The sequence below is a fragment of the Macaca mulatta genome, chromosome 13 (assembly GCF_049350105.2).
Source record: "Macaca mulatta isolate MMU2019108-1 chromosome 13, T2T-MMU8v2.0, whole genome shotgun sequence".
NCBI lineage: Eukaryota > Metazoa > Chordata > Mammalia > Primates > Cercopithecidae > Macaca > Macaca mulatta.
This window is the reverse complement of record NC_133418.1, coordinates 46,776,739-46,796,394: the sequence shown is the minus strand read 5'-3', so window position 1 is coordinate 46,796,394 and position 19,656 is coordinate 46,776,739. Positions and strand designations below refer to the sequence as shown.

Genomic DNA, 19,656 nt, shown 5'->3' with positions numbered 1-19,656 from the left:
AAATGACAACTTCTTTCCTTTAATGGTTCAGACTAAAGCTTTCAGTCATTTTTGATTCTTTTTCTATCATATTAAATCGAATCTGTCAAGAATTTCTCTTGACTTTACTAAAAAATACATTATAATTCAACCATTATCTACACACTACAATTCTGATCCAAGCCATCTTTGTTTCTGCTATTGATTGATCTAATAGCCTCTAAGTTCATCTCCTTGCCCCTACCAGTCTATTATCAAAACAGAAGTCAGAGTTATCCATTATGACATAGAGGTCAGACCATGCCACTTTCTTATTCAAGTCATTCAATACTCTCTCTTTTTATTTATTCAGAATTAAATGGAAAGTTCTTAAAATAGCCTGTAATGGTCAAAATTATTTGACGCCGTTAGCTCTGTGGCCTCATTTCCTTCTATCTTGCTTATATAGCTCCTATCATAGTGACCTCTCTGTTTTTCCTCAAATACACAAGTCCCATCCCATTTCAAGCATTTTGCACTGGGATGTTCCCTCTCTCTGTATTGCTTTCCCAATATGTTCATGTACATCACCTGATTAGTAAGACCTGAGCCAACAACTTTATGTAAAATTGCAACCCACTTATCACTCTCATACTCTTAATTCCCTTCACCCAACTCTATTTTTTCCATAACAAGTACTGTATTCTAACCATTATATTTAGTTGTTTCACATTTATATTGTTTAATTGATATTATTCCCTCATCCCAGTCATTTTAATATAAGCGAGGCATTAGCAAGCATTATGGTTTGTTTTATTTACCATTTTTTCCAGACACTGTAAGCTCTGCCTGGCACATAGTAGAAACTCAATATGTAATTTGTGAATCAATGAATAAGTCCATTTAACAAAAAATATAATGGCTGGCATAAAACAAAACACAATTTTTCTATATTTCGTCAAGTAACAAAAAGTGTTTGCCAACTAGATGATTCCCAATTTGGTGTTCCAGAAGCAAGAATGAAGTCCATAAAAAAAAATCCTACCTACAAAAAAAAGAAAAATCCCTGATATATTTTTTGTTTTTTTAAAAAGAAACTTTACCAGTGAAAGATTTGTGATCATATCCAAATATTTCATAAACCCACACAAGAAAGTAATAGCCCAGTGTTGCCTAAGCCAAAATTTAACCTTCATACACATAAAAAATTCACAAATACATGCAAGCATTAGATTCAGTTACATCAACAGAGGACAAAAACACATGATGGCAAATTGTTCTCCTTAAGAACTGAATATACAAAAGTATTTCAACAGAAAAAATCTCATAAAGGCAGAATTTCAAGTGAGTGTAAAAAAGTTAATGATTCTTTTGAGATTTTAATTCCAGACACTCATGAGGTACATGTCCTCTAAATTCTACAGCTTTAGTAATGGTGATCAAATTCTTTATATGGGTAGGTTCCTTTTTTTTTTAAGGGTATCTGGAAGAAAAGACAAAATAATATTTCAGAGATTTCTGAGGCAAAAAAATATATATATAGACTTTTAATGCATCACTTCTATCTAGCAAAACCAGATAGAAAGTACATGTCTGTAGACATTTTCACATATGTACAAATGTATATACATTCACAAGCATAACTTTCTTACAATAAAAGCGTTCTTGTGATTGTTGTCATACATACCTTCTACAGAATTCTGTAAGCTATCAAGATAGTGTATGTATCTGGAATAAGATCTCTTCTCCTTAAACAGGAAGTCAGAGTGAGCTGCCACCCTGGGTGTAAGACCATTCCTTGCTCACTATCTACCCAAGTATTACAGTAAAGAGATATCTATTCCTCTCTTTTATCCTGATGCAAACACTGCCTTAAACTCACCAGGATTAATCTCTCTATATGTCTATATCTATGTCTATCTCTATATATATCTATTTTATCTATATATCTATAGATAGATAGATTTATCTCATTAATTTAGTCCCAAGAAAACACTCATATTCCTAGTAACGTCTTGTATTCTTCACATGAATCATCATGTACCTTTATGTATCTACTATTCTGTCTCCTTTTCAATGCTTCCTCAAATTCTAAACTCGTGTCTATATACCATTTGAAATGTACGCTCCATTAACAGTTAATTATCTCATACTTTCATCATGTGCTCAAAATATTTCTTTCATCTTTATGTTTGAATGTAAACCTGAACCTCTTCTAAGGACCATAGTTAACACTATTTACTATAGATCTCATTCCATGGGACCTGGAGGTGGTGTCAGTGACGTTCTTTTTCCTCATTACCATTTTCAAATCATTCTCCCTTTCTACATTAAAAAAAGAGAGAGAAGGAGAAGAATCAGAATTATATATAATTTCATGATTTTATCACACTGTATTCTTTATTTTGATGCTATGTAGTGTCCTCAAATTAAAATTTGACTTAATGTGATTGCATCTGTTTTTTATCCTTTGGGGATTCCAAAAAAACAAGATATATTGTTTGTGAACATTATTTGTATATTCTACTAACCTGCTTTTCTCACTGAATAATATAACTTGGTAACATTCTCATATGCCATAAATTCTAATAGTTGCATATTATGCTACTATATGGAATTACATTGATCTATTTATCAATTTACAGGTACTTTTTATTTCATTTTTATTGGTCAAATAATACTTTACTTTTTTAAAATTAAACATATTATAAATAATGTTTTTTATTTCAAAGGACTTGATAAATATTTATGAAATTCCATTCTACAACTTGCCCTTTTAATTTCCACAGCCTATTTAAAAAAAAAAAAAAAAGGAAAATTACACTTTAGATTACAAATAAAATCTCAATGAATTTTTAAAAGAAGATATTTCAAAGGCTACCTTTTATGATCATCATGCATTCAATCTAAAATATGGTTTACAAAGGTATAAAGGAGAAAAATAGCCACAAGAAAAAATATATTCCATTAAATAATTTTAGGGTCTAAATGTTAATTTAAAAAACACAATTACATAAGCTTTAGAAAACAATGAAAATGAGAAACATTGTATATGACCACTTATAATACTGATCAAAAGTCAAGTAAGAAAGAACATTATAAACAAGGCATTCTGCTCAAAAAGTTAAAAAGAAAGCATAAAACAAACACGGAAAGCAGGAATGTCCCAGGGGCAGAAAGATTCAGGCTTTAGATATGCCTGAGTTCTGCACTTCTCAATTTATAATTAAAACAAAGTAAAAAAAATTGGATGATTACACTGAAAATCAATTGGCCTATTTCAGAGGCTTTCATAAATATTATGCTTTTTATCACTTCTGCCAAATGGCCCGTAAGATGCTGCCTTCTATAGTACATGACAATTCTAAACTGTAAAACATTAAATGTTACAGAAAACATGCTGTGGAAGTTCACTTTGTCAAAATATCCTAGTTCTATATAGCAAGGCTTTGGAATAACTTGTAAGTGAATAAACAAGCATCATAGGTAAGCCAAATTGAACATGCAAGGAAACATTTTGAGCACCTTATAAACTATAATCATCCAATCCCTCTTGGACTCCTGCCTCCGTTTTGGCAATTTGGAAGCAAGATGAAAGTAGATAAAGTGTTTACTACAAGAGAGGGTGCCTCTGCGATATACAAAGGGAATTGTAAACTTAGCCCTGTGATCCTGCCATTAGTCTTTTTAATGATTCTGAGCCACAACCTCCCTGAGATAACATCTTTTTCTCTCTATGCTTGAGCTTTGAGAAGCCTAGAGGAATCTTGATTTTTTTTTAGCCTTTTATTAAACTTAAGCCTAGAAATAAGGGAAAGCTAAAGGAAAAGGATTAGAGAGGTTTATTCAGCACTGTCAGAGAAAGAAAATCCCTGCCTTACTGCCAGATATATTAAACTCCTGATCTTGCAATTGCATAAAATTATCACTGGCATTATATCTATGTCAATTAAACCTGGTGCTGCAGAAAATGATTTAACCAGTTCGCTCTTTCAATGTCATTCAAGAACTCTAATTAGTGTGAGAGATGTGTTTCTCTTTTAAGTAGTGCTGTAGTCATCTAGGTGTTACTCAAAGGCACCATTAAAACTCATTAATATGAGAGTATCTCAGAGGGGTTTATGGGCTTTCAGGAGAGTACTGTTCAGACAAGTTTGTCCATAAAAAGTATTTTGGATTAAAAATGTTAGAGTATACTGTTTTCTATCATGAGAAAATATTTCTTTCAGTGTTATAAGCAGATTGATAATGTTTCTGCTTATTTTTTGAAGATCCTCCATTTTTATAAGACCCAGATTTTTGTTCCTTATTTTATTCATAACCTTCACAAATAGATATAATTTTATTTAAAACCCAATATTTGTAAGCAAAGAGAAAAGCAATGCATGAAAGTTTAACTTTTCTAAGTTTACATAATAAAACTTCTTTTACTCTCTGGCTACCCTCCTCTATTTTATTGTTGATCTTAACTATGAATAAACTGGTTTGGCCATAATAAAATATTTGAATATCCAGGAGCAATTGAAAATTATAGCTTGGAAAGTATTGCTTTCAGACTCACACTATTTCCTATCTTTCCTTCCGGATTAGTGCAAAAGCTCATTGACCCACCATTTCATTGAAAACCAATTAATTTTTGGATAGTTTGCACTATTTTATGGTGGAAGCATACCTGATCAAACAGATTACTATAACCTGAGAGTAGATTGCTCTTCTTACGTATTTTCAAACCCTACCCAATTCAGTACTGAACATATAATTAGAAATGTTTAGTGTTTGTTAATTAACACTTTATTTTCTAAGTGGAGAAGTTCAAAATTAATAATAAAATATCTTTATTGACATATTTTCACTAAAATAAATTATATGTGAAGTATTTTAATGTTATATAACCAGAACTTAACAAGTGAATTCTATATGTCAGATATAGGGCTAAGAAATAGGAATATAAAGAGAATTATAATGTAAACCCAGATCTCAAAAGGCTCAGAATCTGGTATGGGGGACAAATAAGTAAACTAATAATTATAAAATGCAGCAATGGGTTTCATAATTGAGAAATACATGACATAAAATAAATATTTGGATAAGTGATTCTTAGTAAAGGAAATGCAAGTTTTGGGGCAAAGTTTCAAGGTTGGGGAAAATAAGGAAGAGCATATTTTCTATAATAGAGAGTACAATGCTAAATCCTGAAGAATATGTACAATGTGACCAAAATGAAAATTTGGGGAAAGATACTTTTAGCAAAGACAACAAAATCTGCTAAATCAGATAAGGGTAGGGGACATAAAGAAACTTAAGGCAATTTCATATTATTAACAGAATATATGAAATAAAATTGAGAAATGAGACTGAAAACACAGTAAGCAAATGATTAATAACTAAAAGAATATGAAAGAATGCTATGGTTTGAAGGTGTTCCCTTAAGTTCATATGTTAGGTACTTAATCCTCAGGGTAACAGTATTTAAAGGTGGGACTTTATCAGGTAATTAGATCATGAGAGGCCTGCCCTCATGAATGGACTAATGCTGTTATCATAGAAGAGATTTAGTTATCACAGATGTGGATTCCTGACAAAAAGGATAAGTTTGGCCCCTTCCTCTCTCACTCTCACACTCTCTTGCTCTGCCACCTTCTCCATGGGATAATGCAGCAGGAAAGCCCTCAGCAAACACTGGTGCTACTTTCTTGGCCTTCCTAGCCTCCAGAACTGCAAGCCAACCAAACTTCTGTTGTTTATAAATTACCCACTCTGTGACCTTTCATTACAGCAACAAAAAACAAATTAAGACAAAGAGTTCATAATGGTAATAAAAGAGATACAGAGGAATAACACGTAGTGAAAATAAATAAAAAACATAAAATAACAGTTTTAAGTTACAATATCATGGTTTTAAGTTATAACACCATAGTATTATCCTTAAATGAAAATAATATAGAAATACCAATTAAAGTCAAACATCAGTGGAGTGGAGGGAAAATCACAAACCAACTCTATGTTGTTTTACAAATAATTGATTTCAAATGCTACAGCATAGGTAATTTAAAGTAAAAGTGTTACAGGAAAGTGGTCCTGATCCGGACCCCAAAAGAGGGTTCTTGGAATTCAAGCAAGAAAGAATTCAGTGCAAAGTAAAAGCAAGTTTATTGAGAAAGCACAGTGGTGAAAGGACTCCATAGACAGAGTTGGAAAGCAAGAGGAGGAACGTACCCACCCTATGTACAATGCTTGTATATATGGACAGATGTATTCTGCTATAAGGGTTTGGGATAAGTGATTAATTTTCTTAATTAGTTTATTGTGCAAGAATTGATATTATAATCTTTAAAGCAAAATTAGGAATGCCTTTGTTCTCCAGATATTGGAGTATCTGGGCACTCCCAAGTCTGGGTCTGCTTAGTAAACATTGTTAATTCATTCCCTTAACTATAAACTTCTAGAGGCTAGGAATGCCTAAGTGTCTGGGAATGTAGCCCAGCAAGTCTCAGCCTCATTTTCCAAGCCCTCACTCAAAATGGAGTCACTCTGGTCCAAATGCATCTGACAAAAGCAGTGCAAAGGAAATAATAAAGATAAGATTAAAACTCAAGGAAATGAAAACAATAAACAAATTAAGAAAATCAATTACACAAAACCTGTTCCTCCAAATGTTAATACAATTGGTAAGTCTTTAGTAAGGCTGACAAACATCAAAAGCAAAGCAAAAAGACACAAATCACTAGTATCAGGAATAAGCAGGGTTGTCACTGAAAAATCCTGCTACTATTATAAGGATAATCACAGTATATTACAAACAACTTTATGTTCCAAAATTTAACAATTTAGGAAACAAATGGATCAATTCCTCAAAAAATACAAGCTATTAAAATTCAACCAAGATGAAATAAATAATCTGAACAGTATTAAACTGTTAAAGAAATTTAATTCGTAATTTAAAAGTTCATAGAATGACCATCTAGAGGCCCTTATGATCTCATTGGAGAATTCCATTAAATAAAGAAATTAGCACCAATTTGACACAATCTCTTTTCTGAAAAAGAAGAGGAGATAATATTTCTCAACTCGTTTTATTAGGATAATGTTACCCTGATCCCAAAACCAAGAACAAGAAACAAAAATAAATACCAAAAAAAGATGAATATTTCTCATAATTTTTGACACAAAAATCCTCAACCAAATATTAGCAAATTGAATTGAACAATGTTTTTAAAAAATGATACACTGGATTGAGTGGGATTTATTAGAAGTTTGCAAAGCTGGTTCTATATTAAAAAAAAAAAAATGCAATACAACGTATCAACAGACTAAGAAGGCAAATCACACAATTATATCAATTGATGCAGAAAAATCATTTGAGAAAAGCTAGCATCTACTTATAATAATAATAATAAACAACTCAGCAAATTTTCAGTAGAAAAAAAAATCTCAACTTGATAAAGATATATAAACAAACCTAGAGGTAAGATCATACTTAATGTTGAAATATTTAGTGTTTCCACTTTAAGTGAAGAACATGGCAAAAAAAGGCAATTCTCGTCACTCTTATTCAACATAAAACCACAGTGAATCAAGTAAAAAAGAAATAAAAGGCATAAATTGGAAAGGAAGGAAAAAAGCACAAATTGGAAAAAGTAATATCATACTTAATGTTGAAATATTTAGTGTTTCCACTCTAAAGTGAAGAACATGGCAAAAAAAGGCAATTCTCATCACTCTTATTCAACATAAAACTACAGTGAATCAAGTAAAAAAGAAATAACAGGCACAAATTGGAAAGGAAGGACAAACTGTCTCTATTTGCTGATGATACAATTATCTATGTAGAAAATTTCAAGTAATTTGCAAAGTAGAAACATTTCTTAGAACTAATATGAGAGTTAAGCAAGGTTGTAGCATATGAAAGCAGCACATGGTTGTAGCATATGAAAGCAGCACATGCATAGACACACAGACAAAAGAATCACATTTCTAAATAGTAACAGTGAACATATCAAAACCAAAATTAAAATCATAATACCATTTATAATTTTTCCAAAAAAATTACAAAATATTTAGGTACAAACTTAACAAAATATGTACAGTATCTGTACACTAAAATTACAAAATGCTGATAAAAGAAATGAAGGAAGTACCAAATAAATGTAAATGTATACCATGCTCACAAGAAGAGCCAACATAGTAAAGCTGAATTTCTCTTCAAATTGATTCACAGGTTCAGTGATATTCCTATGAAAATCCCACCAAGTTTTGTTGTTGTTGTTTTGTTTCATATTTTTACACTTTGACAAGCTTATTCTAATATATTTATGTAAAGCCACAAGCCCTAGAATATCTATGACAATTTTGAAAAATAATAATAATTTGAGATGAGTCTATTCAACATTGTCTTACCATATAGCTATATAATCATGAGAGTGTAGTGTTGGTGGAAGAATAGGTCATAAATCAATAGAACAGAACAGAGAACCTAACATTAGACTCCCACAAAGGCACAAAAGCTATTCAATGCAGAAAGCATAGCCTTCTGTTTGTTTGTTTGTTTGTTTGTTTGTTTTTGAAGATAGGATCTTACTCGCTTATTCAGGCTGGGGTGCAGTGGCACAATCATGGCTCACTGCAGCCTTAAACTCCTGGACTAAGAGATCCTCTCATTGCAGTTCCCTAAATAGCTGGGATTATAGGTGCATGCCACCACACCTGATTAATTTATTTTTTAAAAAACATTATTGTGCCGGGCGCGGTGGCTCAAGCCTGTAATCCCAGCACTTTGGGAGGCCGAGACGGGCGGATCATGAGGTCAGGAGATCGAGACCATCCTGGCTAATACGGTGAAACCCCGTCTCTACTAAAAAATACAAAAAACTAGCCGGGCGAAGTGGCGGGTGCCTGTAGTCCCAGCTACTCGGGAGGCTGAGGCAGGAGAATGGCGTGAACCCGAGAGGAGGAGCTTGCAGTGAGCTGAGATCCGGCCACTGCACTCCAGCCTGGGTGACAGAGCGAGACTCCGTCTCAAAAAAAAAAAAAAAAAAAAACATTATTGTAGAGACAAAGGTCTCACTGTGTTGGCAAGGTTGGTCTTGAAATCTTGGCCTCAAGCAATCCTTCCACCTTGGCTTCCAAAAGTTCTGGGATTACAGGCGTAAACCACCACATCCATCCAGAATAGCTTTTCAAACAAATGATATTGCTGCAATGAGATATACATATGCCAAAAAAAAAAAAAAAAAAAATCTTGACCTTAGCCTCACGCCTTATGCAAAAGTTAATATAAATAAATGTGTATTGTATTTCAATGCAAAATATAACACTATCTTTCTGTGAAAAGTAGGAAAAAATCTTTATAACTGCAGTTAGGCAAAGACTTCTTAGGCCTAACACCAAAAGCACAAAGCATAAAAAGAAAAAAGTGATAAATTGGACTTCATCAAAATTAAAATCCCTTGCTCCGTGAAAGACCCTGTTAAGAGAATTGAAAAGATAAGCTACTGTCTGGGAAAGAAATAAATGCAAACCTCTTATTCAACAAAAGATTTTTATCTAAAATATATAAAGAACTCAAAAATAAAATGAACAATCCAATCAGAAAATAAGAAAAAATGAATTGAACATACATTTAACCAAACAGGATATCCAGATGGCAAATAAGCAAGAAAGACGTTGAACTTCATTCACCACTAGAAAATAGCAGGTTAAAATCACAATGAGCTATACTAACACACCTATCAGAATGGCTAATATTTCAAAATAAAATCATGGTAATACCAAATGCTGACAGGAATGTGGAGAAATTGAATCATTTATACATTGCAGGTGAGAACATAAAAGGATGTAGTCATTCTGAAAATTATTTGGCAATTACTTATAAAACTAAAACGTTCTTACCATATGATCCAGGAATTGCACTTTCAGGCCTTCATCTTAGAGAAATGACAACCTAAGGTAACACCAAAACCTAAATAAATGTTCATAGCAGTTTTATTAATATTCATAGTATCCAAAATCTAGCAACAGCCCTGTCCTTAAATGGCCAATGGCTAAAAGAACTGTGATTCTTATGTACCATCTAACACTAATCAGGGATCAAGAAAACAAGCTAGTAACATATGTAACAACTTGGAAAAATCTCAAGGGCACTATGTTAAATGAAAAAACAAAAGCCAATCTCAAGGGGTCACATACTGCATTATTCCATTTATATAACAGTTTCTAAATGAAAAAACTTTGTTATAGCCCCAAATTAGAAGTAATTTGATGTCCTTCACATGTGTATAGTAAACCAAGCTATGATACATTCATGCTATAGAATACTACTAAGGAATGAAATGAAAGAAAATATTAATATATGTGAAGCTGAGATGAATTATCATTAAATCATGCTGAATGAAAGAAGCCAATCCCAAAAGTTTACCTATTGCATAGTCTATATATATATGTGTGTGTGTGTGTGTGTGTGTATTTTTTTTTTTTTTTTTTTTTTTTGAGACCGAGTTTCACTCTGTGGCCCAGGCTGGAGTGAAGTGGCTTGATCTCAGTTCACTGCAACCTCTGCCTCCTAGGTTCAAGCTATTCTCATGCCTCAGTCTCCCAAGTAACTGGGATTACGGGCGCCCACTACCAGGCCTGGCTAATTTTGTGTTTTTAGTAGAAACAGGGTTTCACCATGTTGGTCAGGCTGGGTTTGATCTCCTGACTTCAAGTCATCCACCCTCCTCAGCCTTCCAAAGTTCTGGGATTACGAGTGTGAGCCACCATGCCAGCCCTGCATAGTCTGTTTTTACAACATTTTTGAAATTGCAAATTTATAGAAATTGATAACAGATCAGTGACTGCCAAGGGATAGGGACAGGCTAAGGGTTAGAGACAGAACAAGGGAGAGATACGGGTGTGGTTACAAAAGCTCAATACGAAAGATCCTCCGGAGAATGGAAATATCTCATATCTTGGCTGTACCCATGTCAAAATCCCGGTTGTGATATTGTATTACAGTTTTGTAAGATGTCACTATCGGGGAAAAAAATGGGTAAAGCATTCATAGTATCTCTCCGATATTTTATTACAACAGACTGTGAATCTATAATTAACTCAGTGTACACATATTAATTAAAAAATACAATAGGGCTAAATAATATATTTGTACAAATCACTCTCTCTTGCAAACACTTTTAAAAGAAACAAAAGCAATAAAAAAATCAATGCTAGAAGAATCAAAATCAACCATGCCTAAATTGTAGAGAATACACTTAAAAATATGGAAAAATGATTTCTTTTAAACTAGACAGAAGAACAGATATACCTTAATAAATGTATTCAAACTTATAGCAATTTTAAAGTTGATATGTTTCTTATATTAATAGAATAAAAGTGCCATAGTGTTATATATTAAATTGAAATAGAAAAGGTTGGATTAGCAGACATTTATTACATTTTAAAATAAACTCTTAGCTTCAAATAAACCTGACTCTGACAAAATATATTTCCATTTACAGGCAAAATAGGAAGTCTGTATGCATATTTTTTCAACTCAATTCATTTTTAGTGTATTTTTACATGAGTAAGTGTACTTACATTTTAATTGTTTTTATGATAGTCATCCATACATTTTTAAATCATTACATTAAACATTTATATGTGTTTTTACCTCACTGAAGCAAACTTGTTTTGCTGAAGGACTTGAAATGTTAACAGGTTTTTAAATATGTTTGTAAGATATTTCCTCTATATGAAGATTGCTGCTTTCCACATTTTTGAGATGCTGGAGATCTCTCTTCCCCTTCTTCCTTCTTTCCGGACCATCCCTCTATTCCTTCTCCTGCCCTTCCTTTCTTTCTTCTTTGTCAATGTTATTGTAATGTAACTTACATTTTAAATTGCCATTTTCTTGATTGCTTTTCAAAATGAATGTATCTCCATGAGACATTTGATCATTAATATTCTTTCTTTTATTTTTGTTTAATAACCATGGCTCTCCTTTTTTAATGTTTACACATAACACTTGAGTATGTTAATATTATAAGATACACTAACATGTGTTAGTGTATATGAGTATGTTAATAATATAACCAGGCCACTTCTTTAAACATTCTTCAAATATATATACATTTGAAGTTTTATATATATATTTGGAGATTTTTTTAAAGAACAGGCATGATTATAATATTAACACTTTGTGGATATAGAGCAAATGTCCCAAGAGAAATTTCTCGGTGGACTCCACAGGGTCTTTTATGATCTAAGCTACTCTTGCCATTTGTGTTGCCAATCTAGTATCAATGTGATTGTTGTCATTGTTGTCTTGGAAACATCTCTAAAAGATAACTCCTTTCATATTTCCTTGGATACACTATGAGCAGCTTACCTTTGAACAAATACACCTTGCCACCTTCTCAGATCATCTCAGAAACCTACTTTTTAGGCCGGGCGCGGTGGCTCACGCCTGTAATCCCAGCACTTTGGGAGGCCGAGGCGGGCGGATCACAAGGTCAGGAGATCGAGACCACGGTGAAACCCCGTCTCTACTAAAAATACAAAAAATTAGCCGGGCGCGGTTGTGGGCGCCTGTAGTCCCAGCTACTCAGGAGGCTGAGGCAGGAGAATGGCGTGAACCCGGGAGGCGGAGCTTGCAGTGAGCCGAGATCGTGCCACTGCACTCCAGCCTGGGCAACAGAGCGAGACTACTCCGTCTCAAAAAAAAAAAAAAAAAAAAAAAAGAAACCTACTTTTTATGATTTTATAGTATTGCATTTACGTCATAGCATTCATTCCTTATCATAGAAATTAAGAATGTAAGCTGCATGCTAGACTGAATTTAATCCCAAATTTGGCAAACTATTATATTTTTGACAAGGGAAACTTAGTCCTTAGTCTCAGTTTGCTTATATATAATAGTAAAGGCTACCTCATAATGCATTTGGAGGATTAAAAGTGTTAAAATGTGGAGAACTTTCATAATAGGGTTGGAATATAGTGAACGAAACTAGAGTAACCTTATTTAAGCAAATTCCCTTATATTAGACCTGTGTGTAAACACCAGGTCTCAGATACTATATTTCAGCCTCCTGGAGAGAAGAGACGGTGTTGCAATTTTATAACTCCAGAGTGACTAATATGCACTTTAAGCTCCACAGATACTCACTTTTCATGCAGAAAATATGATTCTTTTCTTAGCATAGTATCTGATAAGCAGAGTACAGATTAGCTGTCGCTTCTTCAGAAAGTTCAGAAAGTTCTTCTCTAAAGTAAACCAAACACTATTACTTGAATCTATGTTTTAATCACACATAACACAATTTTATTTTTTTCTTTAGGTATTTATTAGCCTTACACACCCTCTGAGATCTTGGATTTGATGTGTACCTAGCACCTGAAGAATATCTTACACATTGTAGATAATCACTTATTGAATACATGAATATGATATTAGTTAACTTCATCTTTGTTGTTGTTTTAGAGGCATGTATTTTTCAAGATTCATTGTCATTGCTACTAGTCTTTTAAAAAGTCACTTATCTATCCTAACAAATCTGTTTGGATATACTTAATGTGTATTTTTAATCATTCTAATTATTTTCTAAATGGTATGCATATAATTTATTACATTCTATGTTGTAAGCACTATTTTAAATGGATTTCTTCTATCTATTGGTATTTAATAGAGAAGATAATAATAGCCAAAAAGTTAACCATATCTTTTGGTCACAAACTTCTTAATTCATTTATGACAAAGTTTATTAGGGCAATATTCCAAAACCTTTCACTGCAACACACTGGAATTAAAGATGAATGCTACAATAATGTTATCTTTCAAAACTTCTTCGAATTATTCTGGGGAAAACTCCTTCACATTTACACAGACTTTTAACAGTTCATTTTAACAATTCATTTCCACAAATCTCATAGGTGCTATTTTACTTTCATGATATGCTTATTTGGATCAAAGGTAGGTCCTGTATCCTACAAAACAAAGACATGACTGAAGGAAAAAGAGATTTTTCTCTCTAAAAAGGGATCAATTATTCTCACTAGAAAGCCATTCTATTTTTAGCAAGTGAGCTTCAGGAGAAATTTCCTCTTGCTCTTACTCATATAAAGAGAAAAAAGCCACATAGAATTTTTGACAAATTACTAGAAATTCACAGATCATCCTTATTGTGTCTGCGAAGTATGCTAGTTATTAAGATGAGGCAGCACAACTGCTTACCAAGGTCCTGAAAGATGTGCTAACCAACCCAGAATAGGAATGAGGCCAAGCTTGGTGAGTTTCTGGCATGAAGAGCTGTGGATTATATCCTAGGCCTTTTTTTTTTTTAAATTGACACTCAAAATAGTACTTGAAATAATGTAATTTATTTTTCCCAGCTTTATTGAATTAGAATCTACCAATAAAAATGTATGTATTTAAGATGTGAAACATGATGTTTTGACTTATGTATATATTGTGACATGATTAAATTCACACTGAAAGAAAATTGTGGACTGGCCCTCTATATTAAGGTGGTAGGCATAAATGATACATGGAATCAAATCTGGCAAAATAGAACTGAAAGAGCTTTGAGAAGAAAGAAAAAACATCCAGTGTAGAGTTCCATGAGATCTCTGAGGGAAATCTTCTATTCCGAGTCTCAATGCAATTGTTTGCAAGGAAAGCTTGTGGATAACTAGGCCTCATGGTGGAAGCATAAATAATTACAAAATATGGGTGTATTAATTTGATCTGAGGCAAATACAGTGTGAATACCTTTAGCTTCTCTATTTTGTTCGCATATTTAGTCTCATGTACTCCACTTGCCAGAAATGTCTGCAGAACAGTATTTGGTCACTGGATTGTTCTCAGTAAATGTATGACTTCTGATTAGCACCATACTAGGCATTGATTAATAATGTCAGGATCCAAACATAGACGAAATTATAAAAAAAGAATTCACCTTTGAAAATCATGCAACCAACTGAATAAAATTACCCAAGGTTATTGATAATTGTAATACACATTTGCCCATTTTTTCTTTAAATCATCGAAAAATAACAAGTTGAGTGATTACTCTGTGTGAGACACTGTGCTAAGCACCAGAAACAGAGAAGTTAACATGAAGATTCTTGCTCTCAGTCAGCTTAACGTATAACTATAATGAACTTTTTAAAATAAGAATATTAACAGCAATACATTAATATATTATTTACTCACATAGTATAATCTTAGTATATCTATGACATAGTCTGTTCGTTTTGAGTGTGAACTACAGAATTTATAATGAATTAGAAAAACCTTAATACCCCTGCTGTTTTTCTAGAAAATTAAGCCTAAAAATAAAATAATAATAATGATTAACCTAGTTTAAGAAAAAAAACACATTTAAAAATAGGAAATGATTTTTTCTTATCTTCCAACAATGAAGGGTGACTTAAAATAACTGAGGTGAATTCAAGCACTAAGAAATGAAAAATAAAACAGAAAGAGAAGAATGAGCTCTAGTAGCCTTAATAGAAGAAAAAAACAGATGGCTACCACAAATGTCAGGCCCCGAGTACTGAAATCAGAGTAAGAACTTCTCATTCAACCTAGCTCCTAGTTGAATTTTTAAAATAAAAGCAAATGCAAAAAAGAAAAAAAAAAGGTAAAAGAAAAAAACAAACTTAAAAATGATCTAAATTTATGATGCCAAGTAGGAAGTTAAGCCCTGGAGGCTGAGTGATGTGGAATGTGCGTAACTTCTGCTTGTTAGATTATAAATTAACTCTCTTCCTCACCATTCTTCTCCTGTAAGATACTAGGAGAGATCAGAGACAAGATCTCCTGCCCCTATTCCTGCTTATAATCACTGTTCTTTGTTGCAGATTGTCTCTATACCTAACTCAGACCAGATAGCACAAAAGACACCATGACTGCTACATCTTCAGTGTGTCATGTTAACTCTACCTTTCCGAAAACAAAACAATACAAAACAAAGCAAGCAAACATACAAAAAACTTACCTAATCAGATGTTTAAAAACTATGCATTAAGCTTTACATAGAATAATGTTGAAATTCTGTTAAGCTTCTTGAAACTTTATCTAGATAAGTGATCCTAAACGTCTATACTTCAAAACATTCGTTTCCATTCTTTAAAATTTGTGGTTTCCAGGCAGCCATCCTCAAGTTTGACACTTCAATAAATACTCTTTCTACTAGAATCTGACCCTTTTGATTAATTTAGGTTGACACCACAAAGTATTAATTCCAATTTTAATTGAGGAAAATGTCCTGCTAACCACGAAGCATTTATAGGTTAATTTGGACATACTACCTACCCACAAATTGGTATTTTTGAGCTTTAATAATTTAAACAAGATCAAATGTTTCACATTAAGATGTATCTCTCCTACTCAGTTGCCTATGTCTGAACTCAGAATCGTGAGGTTCTGCCCCATAAAACTATTTGTTTCTGTTCCAGTAATCAGATTACTGAAGTATTTAGCCCACCTTTCTATAATCACTGCAAGTCAGCAATTTACAGGAATGATAATAGCACAATTCATGAGAAGCCAATGCTACATGTCAGGGATTACATGGAAGCAGCATTGCATGGTGTGTATTCATTTTTAAAAGCAAACCTTTGGAGAATAAATGTTAAAATCTTACTTTTGCATGTGACGTTTAAAGGGGTTAGGTGGTTGGTAAGGTAACCTCTGAAGGTTACATGGTTAGGAAGTAAAGCCTAGCCACTGTGTCGCAGAACACAAATGGAGACTAGTGAAGGAGGTAGACTAAAATGGCACATACCTCCTCTGAAATAGAGTTAGCATGAAAAAAAAAAATGTTATCAGAGAAAGAATCAATGCTCACAGAATTCTCAGAATGAAGAGAGAAAGAGAAGAATTTCAGATAGACAAAATGGGTATACAAGAGTGTTGGGTCAATTTAACAATGAAAAGTAATTCAAAATGGTAGATCAGAAAATTTAACTAGACAAATGCAATGGAAGAAAGAAAACAAAGCCCGAAATGATGACCAAGTCTATACTATGGTGATGCTCACTAGAAACCAACAAGTGAACAGGAATGTGAATTTGGATTCTAGATATGGTGGTTAGGACTCATTCCCAGGGGGCACAGAGAAATATAAAATACATAAAGTATATTTTTTTCTGCTGCAGCCAATTGAGGCAGGTCAGGTGGAGTGAAGTAGACTTTTATTTTCAAGACCGAGAGGCAGTGTTTAACAATAATAATAATAATAAAGTACTATAAATTCACAAAAATAAACTTAGGAAAAAAGATTTAAAACCCTTACTAGAATATAAAATGCCAGTAGAATGACCTTGATAAATCAAGAGAACGGCATGATTAGAGAACAAGAGAGGTGAAGATGAACAGAAGCCAGGAGATAAAAATAGGCCAAAATGAGATAAGAAGTGAGACTCGTGAAATAAGCAAGCATTTTCCAGAAAGTAAAACACAATTGCCAAGTTGTGAAGTATATTGCAGGCAGTAAATAAAATAAAAGTTGCTCTCTCCAAAATCAAATCTAGATTTAGAGGACAAACCCAAGACTCTCCACAGAATATAAAAACAGAGAAACTACAACAACAAAAAGAAAGTTGATACATGTGGAGTGGCAAGAACTCAGAACTACTATTACCAGAGACAGGTGTTTCTAAAGAAGAGAAGAACAAATAAAGAACAATAACTTAAGAAGTAATCATAAGAAATCAATTTCTGACATGAGGTAAAATATACCTATTCACATCATGAAACTATTTTTGCAAAAATTATAATAGTGAGAGAAATCTGACATAGGTGACTCCATCTTTCTTACAACTTCACGAACTAGCTGCCCTTGTTAAATTTAAAACAAAGGTGATAACATGTTCTTCCCCAAACTAGCCTCTTCCTTGCTCTGGGACTGAAATTACCTTTGTAAGACTAATGAAACCCCACGAGGTTAGGATTATGGGAGGGGCATGAATTCCGCTAAGTTTATACATCATTAAACAATAACCAGCCATTTTTCCCTAGCTTGCTTTTCTGCAATCATCTACTGCTCCTGTGTCATGAAGCCAGAGGCCTTTAGATTTGTAACTTCTCCTACTGATTTTATCGCTATTGTCAAAACATAAGACTGATCTTTAAGACATTTTTCAGACTTCTGCATTTCGGTGGATGAGCTGATGCCACCCAGACCCATGACTTATACCAGAAAACTGGCTCAACCAGTCCTGCGACTCCCACCCGGAAACTGATTGACTCAGTGCACAAAGACAGTTTGGACCCTGTTTTAATTTCATCCCCAATCAACCAGCAGCACCCATTCCCTGCCCCCTCCCCTCCAAATTATCCTTAAAAACCCTACCCTCTTAGCTCTAGAGGAGGCAGATTTGAGAAGCGAGTCTCATCCTACCCCTTGGCTCGGCCTCTGATCGTTAAACTCTTTCTTTGCTGAAATACCTCCTGTTCTCAGTGTACTGACTTTTCTGGACATTGTGCAAGATAAACCCATCAGGCTGTTACAAATGCAAGTATTAATGATGTTTCAGACAAATGGCTTAAAGTAGATTCTAACCAAGAAAGATGGTTTCGTTTTGTTGTTGTTTTCATTACTGTTAGTGCTGTAAGAACAAATTATAGTCCTAAGTATGCTGAGACAGTTGAAAATGAAGGTTAAATTTCACACATAAATCAGATTAGATTAAGATTTTTTTTTGCAACAGTACAAGCCATGAGACAATGAATAAATGAACACATTTAGGGAAGAGGTATGTTTGAAGAATCTTACACCAAACCAAATTAAATTGTTGTCCATGTGGATGGCAACCAGGAAATATTCTCAAATAAAGAATGACTCATAAATAGCACTCATAGAACTTTTGGAAAGGAATCACTGGAAGATAAATAAGAAGGAGCCAAAGGATAAGTCAATCTTATTTGTTCACAATGGCAAGGCCATACTATAAGCAAATGTAGCAATGATTTCTGGAATTAGAATTAATTAAAATAGCGATAAGCTTAAATTTAAGTAACATACTACAAAACTGATTGTGAATATTGTTATAGACTGAAAGGTTTTGTCTCTCCCAAATATAAATATTGAAGTCCTAGCCCCTAGTGTAATGGTATTTGGAAATGACACCTTTGGAAATTAAGTTTAGATGAGATCATGAGGGTGGTACTGCCATGACAAAATTAGTGCCCTTATAACAAGAGACACCAAAGAGATCACCCTCTTTCTCAAGAAGACTCAGCAAGGCAGACATTTACAAACCAGGAAGAGGGCCCTCACTATAAACCAAACTTGCAGCCTAATTTTGGACTGCTAGCCTCGAAAACTGTGAAAAACCACATGTCTACTGTTTAGTCCACCCAGTCTATGGTATTTTGCTATGGCAGCTAAAGCTGACTAAGACAAATATCGATAGCATTATCCATAAAAAAGTATCCTATACATCATTTGAACAACAGTAATCTGAAAATAAAAGAACTACAGATTTTTTTGACATGTTGATAGGGAATGGAAGACAGAATTAAATTCATGATAATGAAGGGGTGAAGGGGGTTAGAAAGTCTTAATAGCATTTGTATATATATATGTCTGTGTGTGTATATATATGTCATATATATATGTCATACATATATGTCATATATATATATCATTGGCAATGGACTTGGATAGCCAAACCATTCGTTATTTTTAAATGGAACCGATAAATGTTGATAAATGCATA

The 19,656-nt window shown here is 33.4% G+C and overlaps 1 long non-coding RNA gene across 1 annotated transcript in view; it reads right to left on the bottom strand.

The window, feature by feature from the left end:
- LOC114671927 (uncharacterized) overlaps nt 1-19,656 on the bottom strand; it is a 554,342-nt gene that overhangs the window by 118,518 nt on the left and 416,168 nt on the right. Inside the window, exon 2 of the long non-coding RNA XR_003722093.2 lies at nt 2,201-2,283. This is a non-coding gene — a long non-coding RNA (uncharacterized LOC114671927). The remainder of the gene's footprint in view (nt 1-2,200; nt 2,284-19,656) is intronic.